At 36.0% G+C, this 19,867-nt stretch overlaps 1 protein-coding gene across 27 annotated transcripts in view; it reads left to right on the top strand.

The window, feature by feature from the left end:
* The window catches only part of STK33 (serine/threonine kinase 33), a 121,320-nt gene that overhangs the window by 32,514 nt on the left and 68,939 nt on the right, over positions 1-19,867 (top strand). For 6 of the 27 annotated variants that reach the window (XM_008514166.2, XM_070624298.1, XM_070624291.1 and 3 more), the window contains one exon: positions 4,526-4,630. The exons of the other annotated variants lie outside the window; for them this stretch is intronic. The gene's annotated coding sequence lies outside the window, so the exon portion shown is untranslated. The remainder of the gene's footprint in view (positions 1-4,525; positions 4,631-19,867) is intronic. 27 annotated transcript variants of the gene reach the window in all.

The raw sequence follows: 19,867 nt of genomic DNA, 5'->3' as shown, positions 1-19,867 counted from the left end.
AACCTAAAGTTGATAATTTGACTGGTCTGAGTTGAAATCTTGGCACTGCCGCATATCAGCTGTGTAAGCTTGGATAAGCTCGAACCTCATCTATAGTCACAGAATCTTCATCTGTATCATGGAGACAATGACACTGCCCACCCACTAAAGTTGTTGTGAGGATTAAATGCAATAATGTATGTGAAGTGCTCAGAACAGTGCCTGGCCTAGAGTAAGCATTCAATAAAAATTATCTATTGTTATTATTATTTTAGGAAGAGAACACAGGCATATAGTTTTATAATCTCAGGAAAGAGAAGGTCTTTCTAAGCATAACTCTAAACCCAGAGACCATAAAGGAAAAGATTAATAATTTGACTTCATAAAAAGTCAAGCCTTTTGCATGGCAAAATCACCATGATAAGAATCAATGAACAAATACTCAAGTGGGGAAGAATAATTGCAATCTGTTTGACAGAAGGAGGATTGATGTACTGTTAATATTCAGGGATCACTGATAAGTCAACAAGAAAATATGAGCAGCCAATGTAAAAATGGGTAATTGATGTGAGCAAACATTTTAAGAAACATAAAAATAGTAAAAATTTGAAAAAATACTTAACCTCACTTATAGTTAAAAAGGTAGAAATTAAAATGAGGTGCCATTTTCCATTTATCAAATTGGCGAAGATGAAAAAGTTTGAAAATATCTAATGATGGAGAGGGTGTGGTGAAATAGGCATTCACATATCTTTTCTTGAGGGCAATTTGGCATTGGTCAAAATTATAAACGCTCATACATTTTCTCTCTGCAATGCTACTTCTAAGAATATATTTTACCTCACTCTGGTCAGAATGGCTATAATTAACAAGACAGGAAACAACAAGTGTGGAAGAGGGAGTGCAAACTGGTACAGCCACTATGGAAAGCAGTATGGAGTATCCTCAGAAAATTAAGAATAGATCTGCCATATGATCCAGCTATCCCACTGCTGGGTATTTATCCAAAGAACTTAAAAATGCAAAGGCATAAAGATGCCTGCACCCCTTTGTTCACTGCAGCACTATACACAATAGCCAAGACTTGGAAGCAACCTAGGTGCCCATCAAGGGAGAAATGGATAAAGAAGATGTGGTATATATACACAATGGAATACTACTCAGCCATAAGAAGGGATGAAATCCGGCCATTTATGACAACGTGGATGGTCCTTGAGGGTAATATGCTGAGTGAAATAAGTCAGAGGGAGAAAGTCAAATACCGTATGACCTCACTCCTAAGTAGAAGATAAAAACAACGACAAACAAACACATAGCAATGGAGATTGGATTGGTGGTTACTGTGGGGGAAGGGGGGAGGGCAAAAGGGGTGATTAGGTTCACATGTGAGGGGATGGACTATAGTTAGTTTTGGGGTGGTGAACATGATGTAATCTACACAGAATTTGAAATATATTATGATGTACATCTGAAAGCTATATATTGTTATAATCCAATGTTACTGCAATTAAAAAAAAGAAAAAGAATATATTTTAGAAATATATTTATCTTAAGATACAAAGATATATGTCAAAGGATGTTGTTTACAGCACTGCTTGTAATAGAAACAATTTGAAAGTGATATATTTGACTATTGATATGAGTTTGTTAAGTTATTTAAGGTGCTTATATACCTTAGAATATTATATAGCCATTAAAGCAAAAGGAGTATAAGTGTGTGTACTGATAATGGGAAAATGGCCAGGCTATAATCTTTAGGGAAAAAAGCAAGTTACATGAGAATAGATATAGTATGATCTTATTTATCAAAAATAATACAGAATTTATTCTTATATAAGTTTGTAGAAAATTTCTAGAATGTTATGCAAGAACTGTTAAAAGTATTTGTCTACAGGGTGGAGAATGGAGATGCTGTGGACTTCTATTTTCATTTTATATCCTCTGGACTCTTCCAATTTCTATTACAGCAATCATCTTTTAATTTTATAGTAATTAAAAACAAACAAAAATAATCTTCAATTGATGGTGACTGGTGAATGTTGCTTTTGAAGATAGAATTTTCTATTTTGGGTAAATAGCAAAATAAATCAAGTAAGTTCAACTAATGTTTATTCAACAAGAATTAGGTAAGCCCCTACTTTTCATCAAGCGCTGGACTGAGCACTCTTGATGCTTACAAGCCTGTGGAACAGACAAGGCACGATACATGCTGTAAATAGAGGTTTAGACATTTCTCCTAGAGGTTGGATTTTCCTAATTAACACCAGATGAAGTGGGATTTGCAAAATTTGGTTGCACAAACACCCCCAAATGAGTGATGGAAATCATATCTTTTTCTTGCAGGTGCTCCATTGTAGCTCAACATTTCCGGGGTTAAACCAACTCCTCTGGTTCCTCCCTGACAGTTGGTTAGGCCTTCCTAGTTCACAGATACTAACGAATTGGGTGATTTTTCTACATTAAAATTTTACAAAGGGCTGCGTCTTGGAATAAGTCCCAAATGCCACATGTTGAACTCCTTTGGACTTCTCTAGAGCTCTATGACTTAAGGTTCATTATATTGCTAATCTTCTCTACATTTATTATTATGTGAAGAAAACTGTGTACCAAATTTGTGGTGTGAAGTACAAAGATACAAGCAGCATGTGATCGAAAGCCATATATTTATTATTTGGGAATGAATTATTTGTGAAGAAGCCTAGCCATGTTTCTTTGAGGCTTCTGTCTACTCCAGCGATGATTTAGGTTAACATGAAATCTTTCATGTTGAAGTTCTTCTTGAGGTTCTAACATGATGTGCATGGAGCAAGGAGTCACAGCAAGTGTCGAATCACCTTCTTTACATCTGACTTACAGTGCTTACCCTGTCCTCTGATTCTGTTCCTTATTCCAGTTCTCTAGTGGTTGCGTTATGAATTATTTCTGTAAAAATATGAGAAGTAAGAATGTATATTTTGGCTTGCATATTTGGCTTAAGGTTTTCTTTGTGGAAGTATAGACTTTTGTTCTGATTTTAGAAGATAGGAATTTGTTGAAATTTAAGATTTCTTTTAACTTTCCCTTTGAAAGAAAATATCTTTGCCGGTATATGTTTAGCAAAGAAGGGCGTTACAGTGGTGACTTAAAATCTGTTCTTCTCTTCTTTGTTCATTCATTCTTCATAGAACAAATACTTGTGAAGTGCCTACTGTGTGTTGTACTGTTTCAGGCTCTGGAGAATATGTTGATGAGCAAAAATAATACTGTCTGTCTGCTCACAGTCTGGTGGGGGAGAGAGACTTTATTCAATTACTGGCCGAAATATATAATTATAAATTGTGATAAGTGCAATGAAGAAAAAGCACAAATTCCTTTGAAAGAGAAAAACTAGGGAGACTTAATTTGGATAAGTGATTAAAAAAGGCCTTTCTGAAGAAGTGACATTTAAACTGAGACCTGCCGGATAAGGAGTTTACCGGAAGGGAAAGGGGGTGGACGTATTTCCAGGCAGAGACAAGAGGTTTTGTGATATCATTTTATCGTACTTATGACCTTTTTAGCTGCTTATATAATTAGGTACTAGTCTATGAGCAAGACAGTTTATAGAGCTGTGTTACTGAAAAGATGCATACAAATTACATTTTTATAAATGAATTCCTGAATTCCTGCGGGCTTACATTACACTCTGTGTGCCATATCATCTGCATTTGATTGATCTGCAGTTACTTCAATTACTGCTAGACTGATCTTCCTAAAGAACAACTTGGATGATGCTTTTTCCTGCTCAGAAATCTTTACCAGCTCCCCAATTACCCGATAAAGTCCAGACTTCTCAACTTCATGGTCAAGCCCTCCCAAATGGTCTCAATCTCTTACTTCATCTTCAGTTACTCCTCTTTCTGCAGTACTCTCCGTTAGCCAACGGAATTTCTGACTGAGCATGGATGCTTTCCCATGTGTCCACCTTCACTTGCAATCTGTTTGCCTCCTTCTATGAGTGTCCAAATCCCATGTGTATTTCCAGGCCCTTCTCAACAGTTCCCATCTAATCTCGATGTCTTCTCTGATCACCTCAGCTAGAAGTCACTTCTTTTTTGTCTGACTTATGACATTTTATTTTTACTGCTCTTGAGGCACTTCTCCCTGCTTATTTTATTTTGAAGTTATTTCTAGGTATGTCTTATCTTCTCACCTAGACTTGGAAGCTTCTTGAGGCCAAAGCCTGTGATGGATAAGCCTTTGCTTCTCTCACTGTGCCTAACACAGTCCCTGGCATATGGTAGGCTCGAAATAAAAATTTTTGGAAGGAATTTATAAGTTAATTGTTGGTTGCTAGATTGCCCTTAAAAAGTAGTTAGTGATCTCTAAACACATGCATCAAGGGACTGATATATACAAAAATCCTTTGTAACGTTAGCAATCCTAAATTCAGGTTTTCTAACAAAGGGATACCACTTGCTTGTGATGTTTGTATGTCTCTTCCCACATTTCAATGACATTGATTCACAGAGATTATTTTAGATTCATAAATGGTGCTGTCATTTCCATTTTTGCCTCTCTTTTGAAGGTTTGCATGCTCGTTTAGCCGTAAAAATGAATGAAAAGAACAAATCAGCACCCTCTCTGGTTATTGATACCCAGCAGGGAGAAATAGATTTGAAAGCATGTCTAGGTAATGTACTTATTTTGATTGTTTTGAGTTTTCCAAGTGCATGGGGATTTAAATGAGTTTGGCATAATCCCACATAGAATTTCCTTATTCATTGGTTCATTTGGATTTATACTTCTGGTAGACAACTTCCTATTGATAAGTTTTTATTAAAACCTATTTCCCTTTGAGAAGTTGTACCCTTTACCTCTGTCTGAATAAACATTTGAACAGCTATTAGATTGCTCCTCAATTTATGACTTTAGGACCATGTCATGGCTTGGGTTGATGTAATTCTCAGGATTTTTTTTTAATTGGAATAACGTTATCTCAGGCAATTTTTAAATATACAGGACAATGATATATTTCTCATAGAAACATTTGTCTCCAAGGACAACTAAAACAAAGTATAGTTGCAGAATAATGTGTAAATATTTATGATTGATTTAGTATTTGTAATTCATTTAACATTGTTGTTTTGGCTAGAAGCATTTCTTTATGAGTTTCTTTCAGTTATATTCACTTTTCCCCCGTATATACGTGGTAAGTTCTTTAAAGAGAAATCATTTAGGAATTCCGTATCTTTATGATTAGCTCTGTTGTTCTTAAAATTTAGCCCTGGAATAATATATGATTCTATATAAATTAATGAATACATGTGAATTATCAGAGGCTCTTTTTCTTTGAATATATCATTTACTTTTCTTATAAAATTATTATGTATATAGTAAAAAATCGAAAAATTTGACAGTTATAAGGAAAAATTAAAATGTATTCATAATTCTTCTTTTCACAGACATCATCATTCTAGATATTTGTTCATAAAAATCAGTCTTTAGCTAGTTAACAGTTAAGGATACATATAAATCTGGATAAAAACATAAAAATCTGATTTCCTCTCTGGAGGCCGTTTTCATATTAGATTAAATTGGGGACCTTAGAGTTTTAAAAATTTCTTTAAGATTCTTTTGATCTGGAAATTGTGAATTAGTATTTAGGAAGATCACCTGGGCCTTTTAACCTTTTCTAATTACATTGTTCACATGATGAGTGTTTTCTAAAGACTATTTATTTTAGTTATTTAATCTTGGCGTATAAATTTGAAATACCTTGGTTCATCAACAAACGTGGTTAAATAAAATAATAGTGTTTTAATTCCCATACTTAAAAATGATATATTTTTGAGCTCTTAATCACTTTTGAAAATGTTTTCATCTGCTAATTTGAATGACAATTAAATGGCCAATATAGTGTCCCTCTTTTGGATTCCTTGGAATCATATCATAGGGCAAGATTCTTGATAGACCTGGCTGTCACTTGATCATTTTTGACACCATGGGGGAGTCTGATGAATGAGTAGATAAAGATCTTGAGAATAGAAATAGTGTGTGTATTAGGCAGCATCAAATTGACGGAGGTAATAAGCTATAAAAACTGGGAACTAAATTGTTTCATTTAGGATTCATTCATTTATTCAGCAGATATTTGTTCATCGTTCCAGCACGTTTGGTCGTATGCTTGGTATTGTTTTAGATCTGGGTTTCCCGTCCTTGGCGCTATTGACATTTTGGGTGGATAATTCTCTGTTTGGGGCCTGTTGCATTCATTGTAGATGTTTAGCAGGATACTTGGCTTCTACCCTCTAGATTCTAGTAGCACTCCCCCAGTTGTGACAACTAAAAATGTCCCTAGACATTGCCAAGTGTCCCCTGGGAGGCAAAATCACCTCCGGTTGAGAACCGCTGTTTTAGATGAACATTTGAAAAGCTGTTTCCATATTTCAAGTGTTGTTCATGTTCCATGTGCTTTGGTCTTTCAATATTTCCTGGGTAGTGCCCTATCTGAAAAAATGGCTTAGGTTTTATAATGGAATATGGAACTAGCCATATTAACTATAGGAATACTGAAATAAAACCCTCACATTTTAAAATTAACAGTCAATTTAATCATGATTCTATAGCATTTATGACATCTTGGATCAAAGAATCTACTTTTGCTTGATCTTTTGAAAAGTACTAATGCTTGTTAGTTTTCCTTTTTAAGAATGGTCCTATTCATCTTTTGTTTTAAAGGCTCTGTAACTTATTGGTACTGCATAAAAATTCCATTATTATAGAGACTGTTCTCTTTGCTTCTCTGCTGCATCCTTTTCTGAAGTTATGAGAGATGTGAAACATATTCTGGAAATTCATTCAAAGCTTTAAAACTTATTATATCCAGGAGAGACAGATTTAAAATTACTGAGGTTTCTAGTCAAAGTACTTCAAGCAGAAATCCATACTCCATTAGGCTCTCTAACATTGTGACCTTAATTTTCCAGATATTTTGCCCTTTAAATTGAAAGCAGTGTTTGAATATTATTTAAGTCTTCTGGAGGAGCTTGTAATATCACAGACTTAAGTTGTGAAACATTTGAAACAAATGAAAAGTAAAATAGCAACTGACTAAGACCATATTATTTTATATATTTTTTATTTCAAAATATCCAATGATGAAAAGATATGCATGGAACATACTTAATGCACTGAAGTTGGTGAAAAAAGCTATTTAGTACAGAGTTATTCATACTGTTACTTGAGCAGGGTTTCTTTCATGGGTTCTTTCTTGGCGTCACCTAAAGAGTTTCTCATTAGGAGTAGTTGTTAATTTCTCTGAAGTTAGGAAATTTACTTTGTATAAAACTATGGTCTGGATGAAATGAAAATCTACTTGGACAATAGCTACTGAGTTATCTTGCTTCAGCAGATGAAGCAGAAATGTAAAGCTGTATTATACCACTGAGTCAAGAAACTGAGAACTGTTTAAGAAAAAAAACCCTCTCTGTGGAAAAGGAGAGATGGAAAAATCTCTTGTTCTTTCATTAGTAAACTAGGTCAGTTTTTAAATAATATGCTTGTTGAGAAATGTACACATTTCTCAAATAATTGATATAATTTAATCCAGTTCCTATCTTGAAGGTATAAAACTGAACTGAATGCTTGAGGGGCCCTTAATTGCTTCATCTATTTTCCATTGTAAAATGTTGTTTAGGATCTAAATTGATCATATAATCTTTTCTTTAGTTTGTGGCTCACTGAAGGATGCTACATCAAATATTCTTTATTAATCTATAGAAGCTTAAAATTTATATTACCCTCTGTTTGTGTATTATTGCTTTAGTTACGAGTTAGCTATTAAGAGGATATATGGTAACCTCCCTGAGTTCCTTTACACGTATTCTGTTAGTTAAATACCAAATAAATCACATGACTATGTTAATGCCAAGTAATTATTGCATGAGTTGCCAGGGGGCATTCTTTAACCTAAAGAAGACATTGTTGGTAGAGTCTCCAAATCTTTTGTTGTCCTGTTGCAGTCCAGAACTAGGGTAGTTTGCCCTTTTTGGGATTGACATTTTATAGGTGTTCCTTGCTTTAGGCTAAGGGTGAAAAGATTCTTGCCCATTTGTAGGATGCAGCCTGTTTTTGCTGAGAGTTTTGTTCGATGAGTCTCCAGGTCAGTTTTTAATCTCCATGTGGGCCAGCTGTCTTACTCCTTCACCTTATTCACTGATAGACTGTCTCCCAAATGATTATTCATGGCCTCATCAGCCCAGCACAAGAGAGATCCATCCTCTTCGCTGAGAGAACAACTTTTAAGATGCAGCACAGTGTCCAGAAATTGCTATCAAGCCCCTGGAGGACTTATCAATATAAGAATGCCTTTTCTGTAAACTTCCCAAATCCTTCAGTAGTGAAATCCTTTTGGCTGGATCTGACATTTCTTGGATAGAGTTGAACGTCAAAGGAAGAACAGATTCTGGACGACTCTTAAAGTTATTCATCCCAGTTTATATCATCAGTATAATTGGAAACATTCCTCTTAGCTTTTATATACCTTCCTGTTGTCAGAATGGTTAATTGGCCAGACAGCATGATTCGTTGTCCCATAATTATCAACTGAAATAGTTCCTGACTCCTGACTTTTAGGGGCCCTTCTGTTAGGAGATTACAGCTCTAGATTCTTCCCCTCTTTAGCACCTCCTAAAAGGAGTAGACCTTCTGCTCCTCTTTCAAAGTCTGTAGAGACATGCATATGTGTTTGTTCATTCATTCATTCAGCATTTGTTGAACACTAGACATTAGTGCAGGACCCATCTTGTCATTTTGGGTCACTCTGCAATTTTCATGGGAAACTGCATATGTTCCTGAGCTATTTTTTTTTTCCAAAAAAAATTCTTGCTATTGGCTTTTTTCGTTAGTTAGTGGCAACAAAGTAATTTATAAAATTATACTTACGACTACTCAAATGACAAGGTTCACCCTTAGTAGAACACCTTAGCATAGAAATAGAAGATATAAAGAACAACCAAATGAAATTTTAGTACTGAAAAATACAACAATTGAAATAAAAAACTCACTAGTGTTTAGATTTAGGCTTGACTAAGTTCTAGTTCAATTGTTAAAAAATAAGACTTCGCAAGTGGGGCTGCGCGTGTCTGTTGTATCGCATCATGAGCGTCGCATCGTGTCATCAAACACATAGTGTCTGGTTGTCCCCCTTTCCGTGAAGCTAATATTGCTCCATGGGTTCAGGTGGTATCAGCCCGAACCCCCCACTGTGAATTTCTCCCGCCCACTTTTCTTCTCTTTATTCTTGATCTTCTGAAATTTTGTTTATTGATGTGGACCCTTTTTCATTAATTTTGCTGTGAAATTTGTGGTTCTTTCAGGTTTAGGGATGAGTTTCCATATTCTCCTCTTCCCAGAGACCTTTCTAAGGTGCTTAGAGGATTCCATCATCCCAGGGAAATATTTGCACTCTCCTCATTCCTAAATGTTTTGTTTAGTTTTGTACATTTTCTCAGAGACACCGAGTGTGCAGGGTCCTTTCAAAGGCAACCTCTTCATTGTCCTTGGCCTCCTAAGATCAATAGGACTTACAGAGATAGACTTGCCTCTCTGAGTATCGCAGTTATCTAATAATAGCAATTTCATTTTGGTAGATTGTGTGTCGCTCAAAACAGTAGAGTGCCCACTGGAACAACAGATCCCCTAATTGTTTTCAATGGATGCTGATTTAATATGTTACAAAGTTGTATATCGCCATTTCTCATGCCTTAGAGCAGTCGCTTTCAAACATTTTGACCCTACACACATACACACGCACACTCACACACGCACCTGAAGCAAGTTTGAAGAAGTAACACCTTTATGACAAGTGTTATCCTCTCATATTTTCTATTCTGTTTAATTTTAGAATGTTGTTCCCCAGAAATGACCTACAGTTTGTAAATCATTGCAGCTGTGGTTCTTAATATTTTTGGGGGTATGGTAGATTGTGGACCTTTTTGGCACTCTGATGAAAGTACTGGAATCTCTTCTCAGAAAAATGCACATATACACACTTTTACATACATTTTCAGGAGATTCACACTCTTTAAGCATATTCATGTACACCCTAGTTCTAGAAGCTTCTATGCTAGGTAAAATTTGGAATTATCAGCGTGCCTGGACAAATATCTGCATGGCAGATATTCTGGCCTTCCTCCCTTCCTCTTGCTGAGTATTATTAATACAGGGTTGTAGACCAGAGTAACCATGTAATAAATAAAAGTTTATCTTGCATATCAAGGATAAAAGTCTCAGAGGATCCTATTCTTCCTGGATATATAGTTGTCTTTATAGTCTTTAAAGTCAGTGCACGAGGAACTGGGAGAGACCAACACTTGCTTCTGATATGTCGAGAGCCGTTGTGTCCTTGCCGAGCTGCTCCTTTGCTAGGACCTTAGCGCATCACTCCCTTAGCAACTGCAGGCTGATTCCCCAGCCATCTTCCTTCTAGTGGAGAAACTTACTTATTACCAGTCACTTTCCCCAACTGTTCTTTATAACCACCGTCTGGTAATTAGAAGGGAGCCGCAGCTTTGTTGTGTGAGCTTCTGCCTTCCCTCTCTTTCACCTATCATGCTTTCTGTCCTTCTTTCCACAAATATTTATTGAGTTCTTTCTAGGCTTTAATGTGAGGAATAGCACAATGATGAGAAAGACTCCATGTCTTGGTGTGTCTGGCAGACCCTTGCTTCGTTCTTCGAGGCCCTCTGCTCTGTGGTTACTTCTCCTGTGCCACCATCCTTGGGCTCCAGGCAGCCTGGCTGGGGCTTACTTCCTGCTTTACTGGGCTTCAGTATTTAACTGTTTCTTGCCCACATTGGAAATTTTCATCTGCACTTTTTCTTCTGTCCAGAACAATAAATATATACATATATTTTCTTACACAAGTTTTCTTTTGCCTAGAACAACAAATGCATTTTTTCCTTTTAAATAATAACGCAAACATGCAAATCTTAAAACATCATTTCTCTTCTTGATATGTCCTGGGTCACTATTTTGGAAATAACATCACGGGAAAATGGTGTTAATGTGCAAAAATCACTCCCAAAGTTGAGAGTTAGTATCTTTGAAAGATGTCTTAATAATGGGGACATTTTCAACTGATAAAATATAGGCTCATAGTGTTTGAAACATTATTAGTATTCTTTCAAGAGCAGACATCAATCTCAGAAATCTTATGTACAAACATGACAAAATTGGTCTGTATTACACTCTGATAAAATCACAAAATGATTTTATTTTCTTCACTTTTTTATGAATGTGAAATATTTGCATATTATTACAATAACTTCCACAGCAGTTGAAACAAAATCTGATGCATTGTTAATGGTGTAGTTAAAAATGTGTGCATTACATCCATATTTTGTTGCAGTTTTCCAATAGTTTTTTTGAAAAGATTCTTAAACCTTGTATATTTTACAGTCAGGCTCAGCAAGTAGACACTATACACACTGCAGGTTACCTCTTTCAGTGCCCATGGTAGGCATCTCTAATCCATCATAGCATTCATTCTCACTGGGTTTGGACAGCCTCACATCCTCTTCAATATAGTGATCCAGGTTGTTGCTAACTGAGTGTAGACAGCATGTGAGATGAAAGCTATTTGCCATATTAGTTTTGTACCTTAACCGTTAGTGTTAACAGAAGATACCAGAAGTCTGCTGAAATTTGGAAAACGGAAAATATAATGAAGTAGAATAATGTAGTGGTTTAGGCAAAGGTTGGCAGACTTTTTTGGCAAAGGGCCAGGTGGTGTTTTAGGCTTTGAGTCACACAGTCTCTGTTGTACCTGCTCAACTCTGCCGTTGTAGTGCGAGAGCAGACATAGACAATGTGTAAATGAATGAACATGGCTGTATTCCAATAAAACTTTCTTTATAAAAACAAGCAGCAAGCCAGATTTGGCCAACAAGCCATAGTTTACTAACCTCTGGTTTAAATCTCTGCTACTCAAAATGTATTCTGTGGACAAGCAATATGAATATCACCTGTATGCCTGTTAGAAATGCAGGTCCTCGTTAGACACTCTAAACTTACTGTATCAGAGTTTTTGGGGATGGGGGCAATCTGCACGTTTGCTAGCTGGCAAGGTGATTCCGATGCTTATTCAAATTTGAGAGCCCCTAGTTTAAATAACATGGTACTTCCCTTCTTTAAAAGTTACATAGAACTCAGCTAGGAAACTATCTGATGCATTTAGTTAATGGCTGGTCTTTAATCACTCTTCCTATTTCTTCTATGGTATTTGATCTATTTAAGCTTTCTGCTTCTTCTTGGGTCATGTTTGGGAATTCACGTTTTCTAGAAAATTACCTATTTCCTCTAGGCTTCAGATTTGTTGCTGTGATGGTTTTAAAACACGTCTGCAAATTTTTGACATTCCTATCAAGACATGGATTTGTGTTCACTTCCTTTGGATCTAGGCAGGCTTATGACTGCTTCAACCAATGGAGTATGGCAGAAGTGATACTCTGTAACTTCCAAGGCTAGTTCAGAAAAGGCCATGCAGCTTTTACCCAGTTCTCAGGGATACTCACTCTAGGGAAATCTGCTGCCATGTAAGAAGTCTGATTACTCTGAGGCCGCCATGCTGGAGGGCCCATGTGTAGGTTCCCAGCTATCAGCTAGCATCTGTTGCCAGCCACTTGAGTGAGCCATCTTGAACATGGTCTCATTAAACCTTCAGATGACTGCAACTCAGCTGGTATCTCAGTGCAGTCGCATGAAAGACTCTAGCCTACATGAACCTTTCCTGACTTCCTGACTGATAAAATCTGTGAGCATAATAAAATAATTGTTATTTTAAGCTACTAAATTTTGGAGTAGTTTGTTATGCAGCGATTGTAGCTGGGAAAGTTACCTTAGAATTGCAAGCACTATTGTTTTATAATTATCTTAATGTCTTTCTTATCTGGGCTTATGATTTCTTTTATACTCCTAATCTTATATGTATTTTCCTCTCAATTTTCTTTAATTAGAGTTGAGGGGGTTTTATTTATTTTATTAATCATGTCAGAGAATCAGTTTTTAGATTTATTCATTCTACTATTTGAGATATTTCTCTTCCATTAATTGAAGTTTTACCTTTATTCATTTTTTCTTTCTAGTTTCTGTTTTTTAACTGTTCTTTTCCTGATTGCTAAAGGTGAGCAGTAGGTTAATTTCATTTGTCATCTTTTGTAAGAAGTACATTTGGAGGTGTAAGATTTCTTCTGAGTACAGCTTTCAGTGTGTCCCGTAAATTTGTTAGGAAACATTTTCCTCTTCCTAGTTTTCTGGAGAGTTTGTAATTTCAGTTTTGATCTTCTTTTTATCAAAGCATTTTGGAAAGTGTTTCTCAATTCCGAAAAGTTAAGTTTTTCTTTCTTCTTGGGAGGGGGTCTTCCATTTTTCCAACATGTATAAGTACATATTTCTCTACTCCTACAAGAAAACAAAATTCCAGCTATTCTCCCCAACGTGACCCTGTCTTCTTCCCTTACCAGTAAGTTTGCTTCTTATTCAGAGCGCTCTTACCTCCTGAGTGCCCACATGGTGCTGTAAATGCTTTTGCTTCTGCTGTCTCCCTGTGCCTGACCTTCCCAAACTTAAGTTGCTTTAGGAATGTTTGTTTCAGACGATGATTAGGTTTTTATTCCTTATTTAGTGCTGATATTATATATTCTTATTCTCTCTCAGTATCCTGTGTATCACTGCCCACATTCTGGTCTCCATAGATGCACGGCTTTCCTCCATCCTAAGGAGCAGGCAGGACTTAGCACACCTTTTCAGCCCCCACAGCCCCCAGCCTCAGGACCTACTGGAAAATGCTTAATAAATAATAGGCTTATTTTAACTCTACCCCTGTTTTATTTGGGTGTATTTTCATGGCCCAAATGTTCTGTTTGGAGTGTTGATTTCATTGAACATTTTGGAGAGAAATAATGCTACACATATGAAGTCACAGAATGGAAGTCAACTGCAGTTACATGGAAAGTTTTCTTTAAAAATGTCTCTTCCTATATATTTCCCCAAAAAGATAAGATTTAATAACTGAGCCCTTATCCTTTAAATGAGAAGTATACTGAATGTAGATCAGATTATGCCATTTAGTTTGAATATGTTGTAGTAAGTGGTATTTAGAATTGCTAAGGATCTTGATGATCATTCATTTTAAGCTCCTGTTTAGGGAGAAATCCGTTCTCCGCATTTCCCAACCTCCTGTGTAGAAACTTCTGCCTTCTTAGGGAGTTAAGCGGATTTTCTTTCCTGCTGCCTTGAGATAAAATGCTTTCCTGTGTTTTAAGTAACATTTTTAAGTATCCTGTTAAGATATTTTGTTTTCTTGTTTCAAGGGTATATCAACTATTGGTTGATATAGTTAAACATGATCTAAACTTTGGTAAACCACAATTTGGGATTGATAAATTAGAGTTTTTGATTACCCATGTTGGAAAAGCTTACTCTTTCCATCCTGTACTTTATACCTCTGTTTTCTGCCTTGCGCTGAAATTGCTTGTGTATGTGCCATATTATTTCCTTTTAGATCGAAAGGTTCAAGGACCTTACTATTTATTTCCTCCATAGGGTCCATAATTCCTTGCATATAGTAGGAGCTTGACCAATATTATTAAATAAATAATTGAAAGATATAACTGCCATAGTGATAACAGTAAAGTGATTTTAGTAGTGGTGCTACAAATTTACCATGGTAACTTTTTTTTATATGGAATATCCTATTGGAGCAAAATTATTTTTCTGGATATAATCAAAATATAGTATGTAGAAGGTTAAATTCTGAGAAGCCTAGTCATCTGTGGATCTGAAAATCTTTAGATACTTGTTAGTTCTTTCAGCATCTGGGGATGGCAAGATCAGTGAGTTAAGCAGTGATTCAGTGCAGATGAAACTTCTCTTATTGCTTCTCCCAAGGATTTAGAGCTAATTTTGGCCAAGTTTTGATAGTGCTTACCAATGCCATATAGTGTTGGGGAAGTGGAGGAATTGTGTGACAGACTTTGGGCAAAACTGGAGACTGGAGAGCAGTTGGGCACCTTGGAAATCTGAACAGAGGCAGAGCAGGCAGTTTTCGTGATGTGATGTGATATTTCATGTCAATAGCGTCATATAATATGTGGCCTTTGTATCTAGCTTCTTTTACTTAGTATAATATTTTTGAGGGTAATCTATGTTGTACATGTGTCAGTGGCTGAATAATATTCCAGTATGTCTATACCACATACCACATTTTGTTTATCCCTTTATCAGTTGTGGACATTTGGATTGTTTTCAACTTTTTGGCTACTATGAATAATGCTGCTATGTTTATTTATGTATGTGTTTTTGTGTGAATATATTTTCAGTTCTGTTGAGTCTATACCTAGAAATTACTGGTTCATGTGGTAACTCTATGTTTAACTTTTCGAGGAACTGCCAAACTTTTCCATAGCAGCTAAACCAGTTTACATTCCCGCTAGCAGTGCAGGGGAGTTCCAGTTACTCCACATCCTCTCCAACACTTGTTATTTTCTCTTTTCATTTGTTTGTTTGTTTTACTGTAATGATCCTGGTGAGTGTGAGTAGTATCTCATTGTGGTTTTGATTTGCATTACCATGTTGACTAAAGAATTCATATGAATTGTAGGATTGTCAATTTCTGCAAAAAAAGATGGTTGGAATTTTGATAGAGATTGAATTGAATTGGTGGGTTAATTTTGGGAGTACTGCCGTCTTAACAATAGTAGGTCTTCCAACACATAAAGACAAATGTCGTTCTATTTGTTTCTTTAACACGGTTTTATAGTTTTCAGTGTACATTTTGTCTCTATTTTTATTTACTCTTATTTTTTGATACTATTGGATGGAATTGTTTTCTTGATTTCATTTTCAGATTGTTCATTGCTGATATATAGAAATAAGCTGATTTTTGTATATTGATCTTGTATCCTGCAACCTTGCTAAACTTATTTATTAGCGTGTGTGTGTGTGTGTGTGTGTATGTATGTGTCTGTGTATGTGTCTCTTCCTTAGGATTTTCTATATACAGGATCATGTCATGTGCAAATAGAGATAATTTTGTACTTCCATTCCAACTTGGATGCTTTTTATTTTATTTTCATGTAATGCTCTCTAGGCTGCAACTTCCAGTACAATGTTAACTAGAGTAGACATGCTTGTTCATGTTCCTGATCTTAGGGGGCAAGCTTTCAGTCCTTCACCATTAAGTATGCTATGGGGTTTTTGTAGACGCTCTTTGTCAGTTTGAGGAAGTTCCCTTCTACTCCTAGTTTGCTGAATGTTTTTATCATGAGATGATGTTGAATTTTGTCAAATGTCTTTTTCTGTGGGTATTGAGATGATCATGTGTCTGTTTTCCTCTTTATTGTATTAATATGGTGTCTTACATTGATTTTTATATGTTGAACCAACCTTGTGTTCCTGGGATAAATCTCTATTATATTGTGTAATCCTTTTTTTATGATGCTGGATTGTGTTTTTCTGGTATATACTGCTAGTATTTTGTTGAGGATTTTTGCATTTATAGTTATTCATAAGGACTATTGATCTGTAGTGTGTGTGTGTGATGTGTTTGACTGGTTTTGGTATCAGTGTGGTACTGGCCTCAGGCTAGACACTTCATTTCTGAAGGACAGTTTTTGCAGGATTTAGAATTCTTGTTTGAAAGATTTTTGTTTTGTTTTTTTCCTTTCTGCACTTTGAATATGTCATCCCACTTCCTTCTGTATTCCATGGTTTCTGATGAGAATTCAGCCATTATTCTTATTGAACATCCTTTGAATGTGGTAAGTCACTTCTCTTGCTGCTTTTAAGGTTTTCTCTTTCTCTTTCTCTTTTGACAGTTTGGTTAATATGTGTCTATATTTAGATCTTTTTGAGCTTATCCTACTTGGCATTTTTTTGAGCTTTTTGAATGTGGAGATTAATGTTTTTCATCAAACTTGAAAGTTTTTCGCTATCATTTTTTCAAATATTCTTTCTGTGCCTTTCTGTTTCTCCTCTCCTTCTGAAACTCCCAATATGCATCTATCAGTGCATTTGATGGTGTCCTCACAGTTCTCTAAAGCTATGTTTATTTTTCTTGATTCTTTTTGTTTCTCAAACTAGGTAATCTCAATTGACCTATGTTCAAGTTCACTACTTTTTTCTTCTGCCTGCTCAAATCTGCTATTGAGCATCTTCAATGATATATTTATTTCAATTATTGCACTTTTCAACTCCAGAATTTCTATTTGATGTTTAAAAAATAATTTATATATCTTTATTGATAATCTCTATTTGGTGTGATATCATCATACTTTCTTTTAGTTCTTTAGACATGGTTTCCTTCAGCTCTTTGGACACATTTAAAATAGCTCATTTAAAGTTTTTGTCTGGTAAGTCCAACATCTGGACCTCCTCAGGGCCAGTTTCTCTTGAGTGCTTTTTTTCTTCTGTATGACCGTACTTTCTTGGTATTTTTTCGCGTGTGTCATAATTTTTTGTTGACAATAAATCAATAATGTAGCAACTCTGGAGAGCAAATACTCTCCCCTCCCCAGAATGTTTTGTTGCTACTGGTTGTTGTAGTAGTTGTTTGTTTGTTTAGTGACTTCTGAACTAATTATGTCAACTCTATATTCTTTGGTTTCTGTGGCCACTGACGTCTCTACTTGTTTAGCTTAGTGATGAGCTAATTATTGGAAGAGATTTCCTTAAATGCTTTTGACCAATAAATCACCAGTCTTTGCTGAGGAGCTCTATGCCCATGTTAGGGTACACCTTCAACTCTCAACAAGGTGTTTGACAACTCTACCTTATCCTTCACTTCCTCCTGTGCAGAGCCTCAAGATCAGCCAAAGATGAGAGCTTAGGGGCTTCTCAAGTTTTCCTGTATATGCACACTGCCCTGTGCATATGTGTGGCCTCCTAGATTCCCCAGAGTTTTATGTTGGATCTTTTCAAAGCCGTTATGGATATCTTATTTCCCAGCTCTTCCTATTAAGCTTTCTGGTTAGTCTATTTTTGCTCCAAGTGTTAAACACTGCCTTAGGCAGCTATGAAGTTAGAATACTTTCTTGTAATTGTTTTCAACAAATGCCCCCTGATAGAACACTTTTTGTACTAGGTGAGCTCAGGTCAAATCCAGCCTGTATAACTGAAGTCTCCCAGGGAACCAACAGAAACATCAAGTAATGACAGTTCTTTGGGATGAGGATTTGGAAGAGCTCTAGCACCATTCTGCTCTCCCCAGTAGTCGACTACAAGGTACACCAGGAATGTGGACTATTATTTTTAAAAGCTATTGCAGAGATGGAGAGTGGGGGATGGGACTCTACTTCCTAAATAGCTCTAGAATCTGCCTATTTTCCCCACCCTGATGCTACTTTCCTAATCAAGGCCACGTTTCTGTCTTTCTTAAACTATTATAATCCTTTCTTATCTTTCCATCTCCAGTTTTGTCCTGCCTTTCATATATATATATTTTTTTTTACTGCAGGTAGAATATACTTTTTAAAAAACACATTTTTTTTTTTTGGTCACTTCCTTACTGGGTAACAATAGCTAGCAGTATAGACATCATCCCTGCCTTTAGGGAATTTTGGGTATAGTGAGGGACACAGACAAGTAAGTGACCAAGTACAATTCAGAGTGTGATAGAGCAAATAGAATGCACAGAGGAGAGACAGACACACAGAAATTCAGAACTGAAATTCAAGATAACAAGAAAATTTCAAAGTAGTTGATGTCTAAGCTGAGATCTGTAGGAAGAGTAGGAATTATAACAATGAAAGGAAGAATTGGAAAGAGTATTCCAGGCTGAGAGTGCATGTAGGGAAGGCCTAGAGAAGCATAGGATTGCAGGAAATGAAAGAAGTTCTGTATTTTTGAAAACCTTATGTTAAGGAAGTAGTATGAGATAAGCCTGAAGAGATAAACTGGGGTCGTATCACACAGGCTCTTGTGTGTCATTTTGAGGATTCTTTTGAATCTCAGTGTGGTTGGGAATATTTAAGCAATTTTAGTTGGGAAGACACATGATCATATTTGCATATTAGAAAGAGCACCTTGGCTAGAGTGAGGAGAATGCTTTGGATGAGAGGGCTGGCTTGGAATCAAGGTGACCAGTTACAGTAATCCAGGCAAGAGATGATGTTGATCTAGACATGGAGAAAATTGGATGGTTTGGAAAGTAGAATAGACTCATCATTGTTGAATGTGGAGAAAGAGGGAGAGGAAGGAACTAAAGAAAATTGTTTAAATTATTCAGTTAATAAAGCTGTCTATTTCAATAGTTATCTATTTAGAACTTAAAGCTATTATATGGTGTAAGTATGTGTTTATATTCGTGGCAAGAATGTTTATGGTGTGTTGTAGATTTTTTTCTTCTAAATTATTTGCATCTGATCCAAGTCTAAAGACCTAAGCTCCCCTAAACAGACATTACTGTTCACTTAGTGAAAGCTAGTAAATGTAGGCCTAATGCCTAGATAAATTTCTTTTATTTCTGTGAGCCTAGCCTTGTATCAGGATTTATGATGTAAATCATCTCACTTCTTCTAGTCAACATTTTTTTCTATCATAAGCATAAAACTGCATAGTAGATTCCATCCACTTTCCTAGGCTATATAAGAATATTTCTACTTTGGAATTTTCACTATAAAGCAATTCAAACCTTTTGCAGTTTTATGTTTTGTAGTGTAATGGAGGGTCTGACTAGGGTAAAAGTCATGCTAATTTTTTTTTCTTTTTTTCTGAGGAAGATTGGCACTGAGCTAACATCTCTGCCAATCTTCCTCTATTTTATGTGGGATGCTGACACAGCATGGCTCAATGAGCGGTGCTATGTCCGCACACAGAATCTGGACTTGCAAACCCCTGGCCACTGAAGCGGAATGAGTGAACTTAACTG

Source organism: Equus przewalskii, chromosome 6 (genome assembly GCF_037783145.1).
Source record: "Equus przewalskii isolate Varuska chromosome 6, EquPr2, whole genome shotgun sequence".
Classification (NCBI taxonomy): domain Eukaryota; kingdom Metazoa; phylum Chordata; class Mammalia; order Perissodactyla; family Equidae; genus Equus; species Equus przewalskii.
This window is presented reverse-complemented; position numbering and strand designations above follow the sequence as displayed.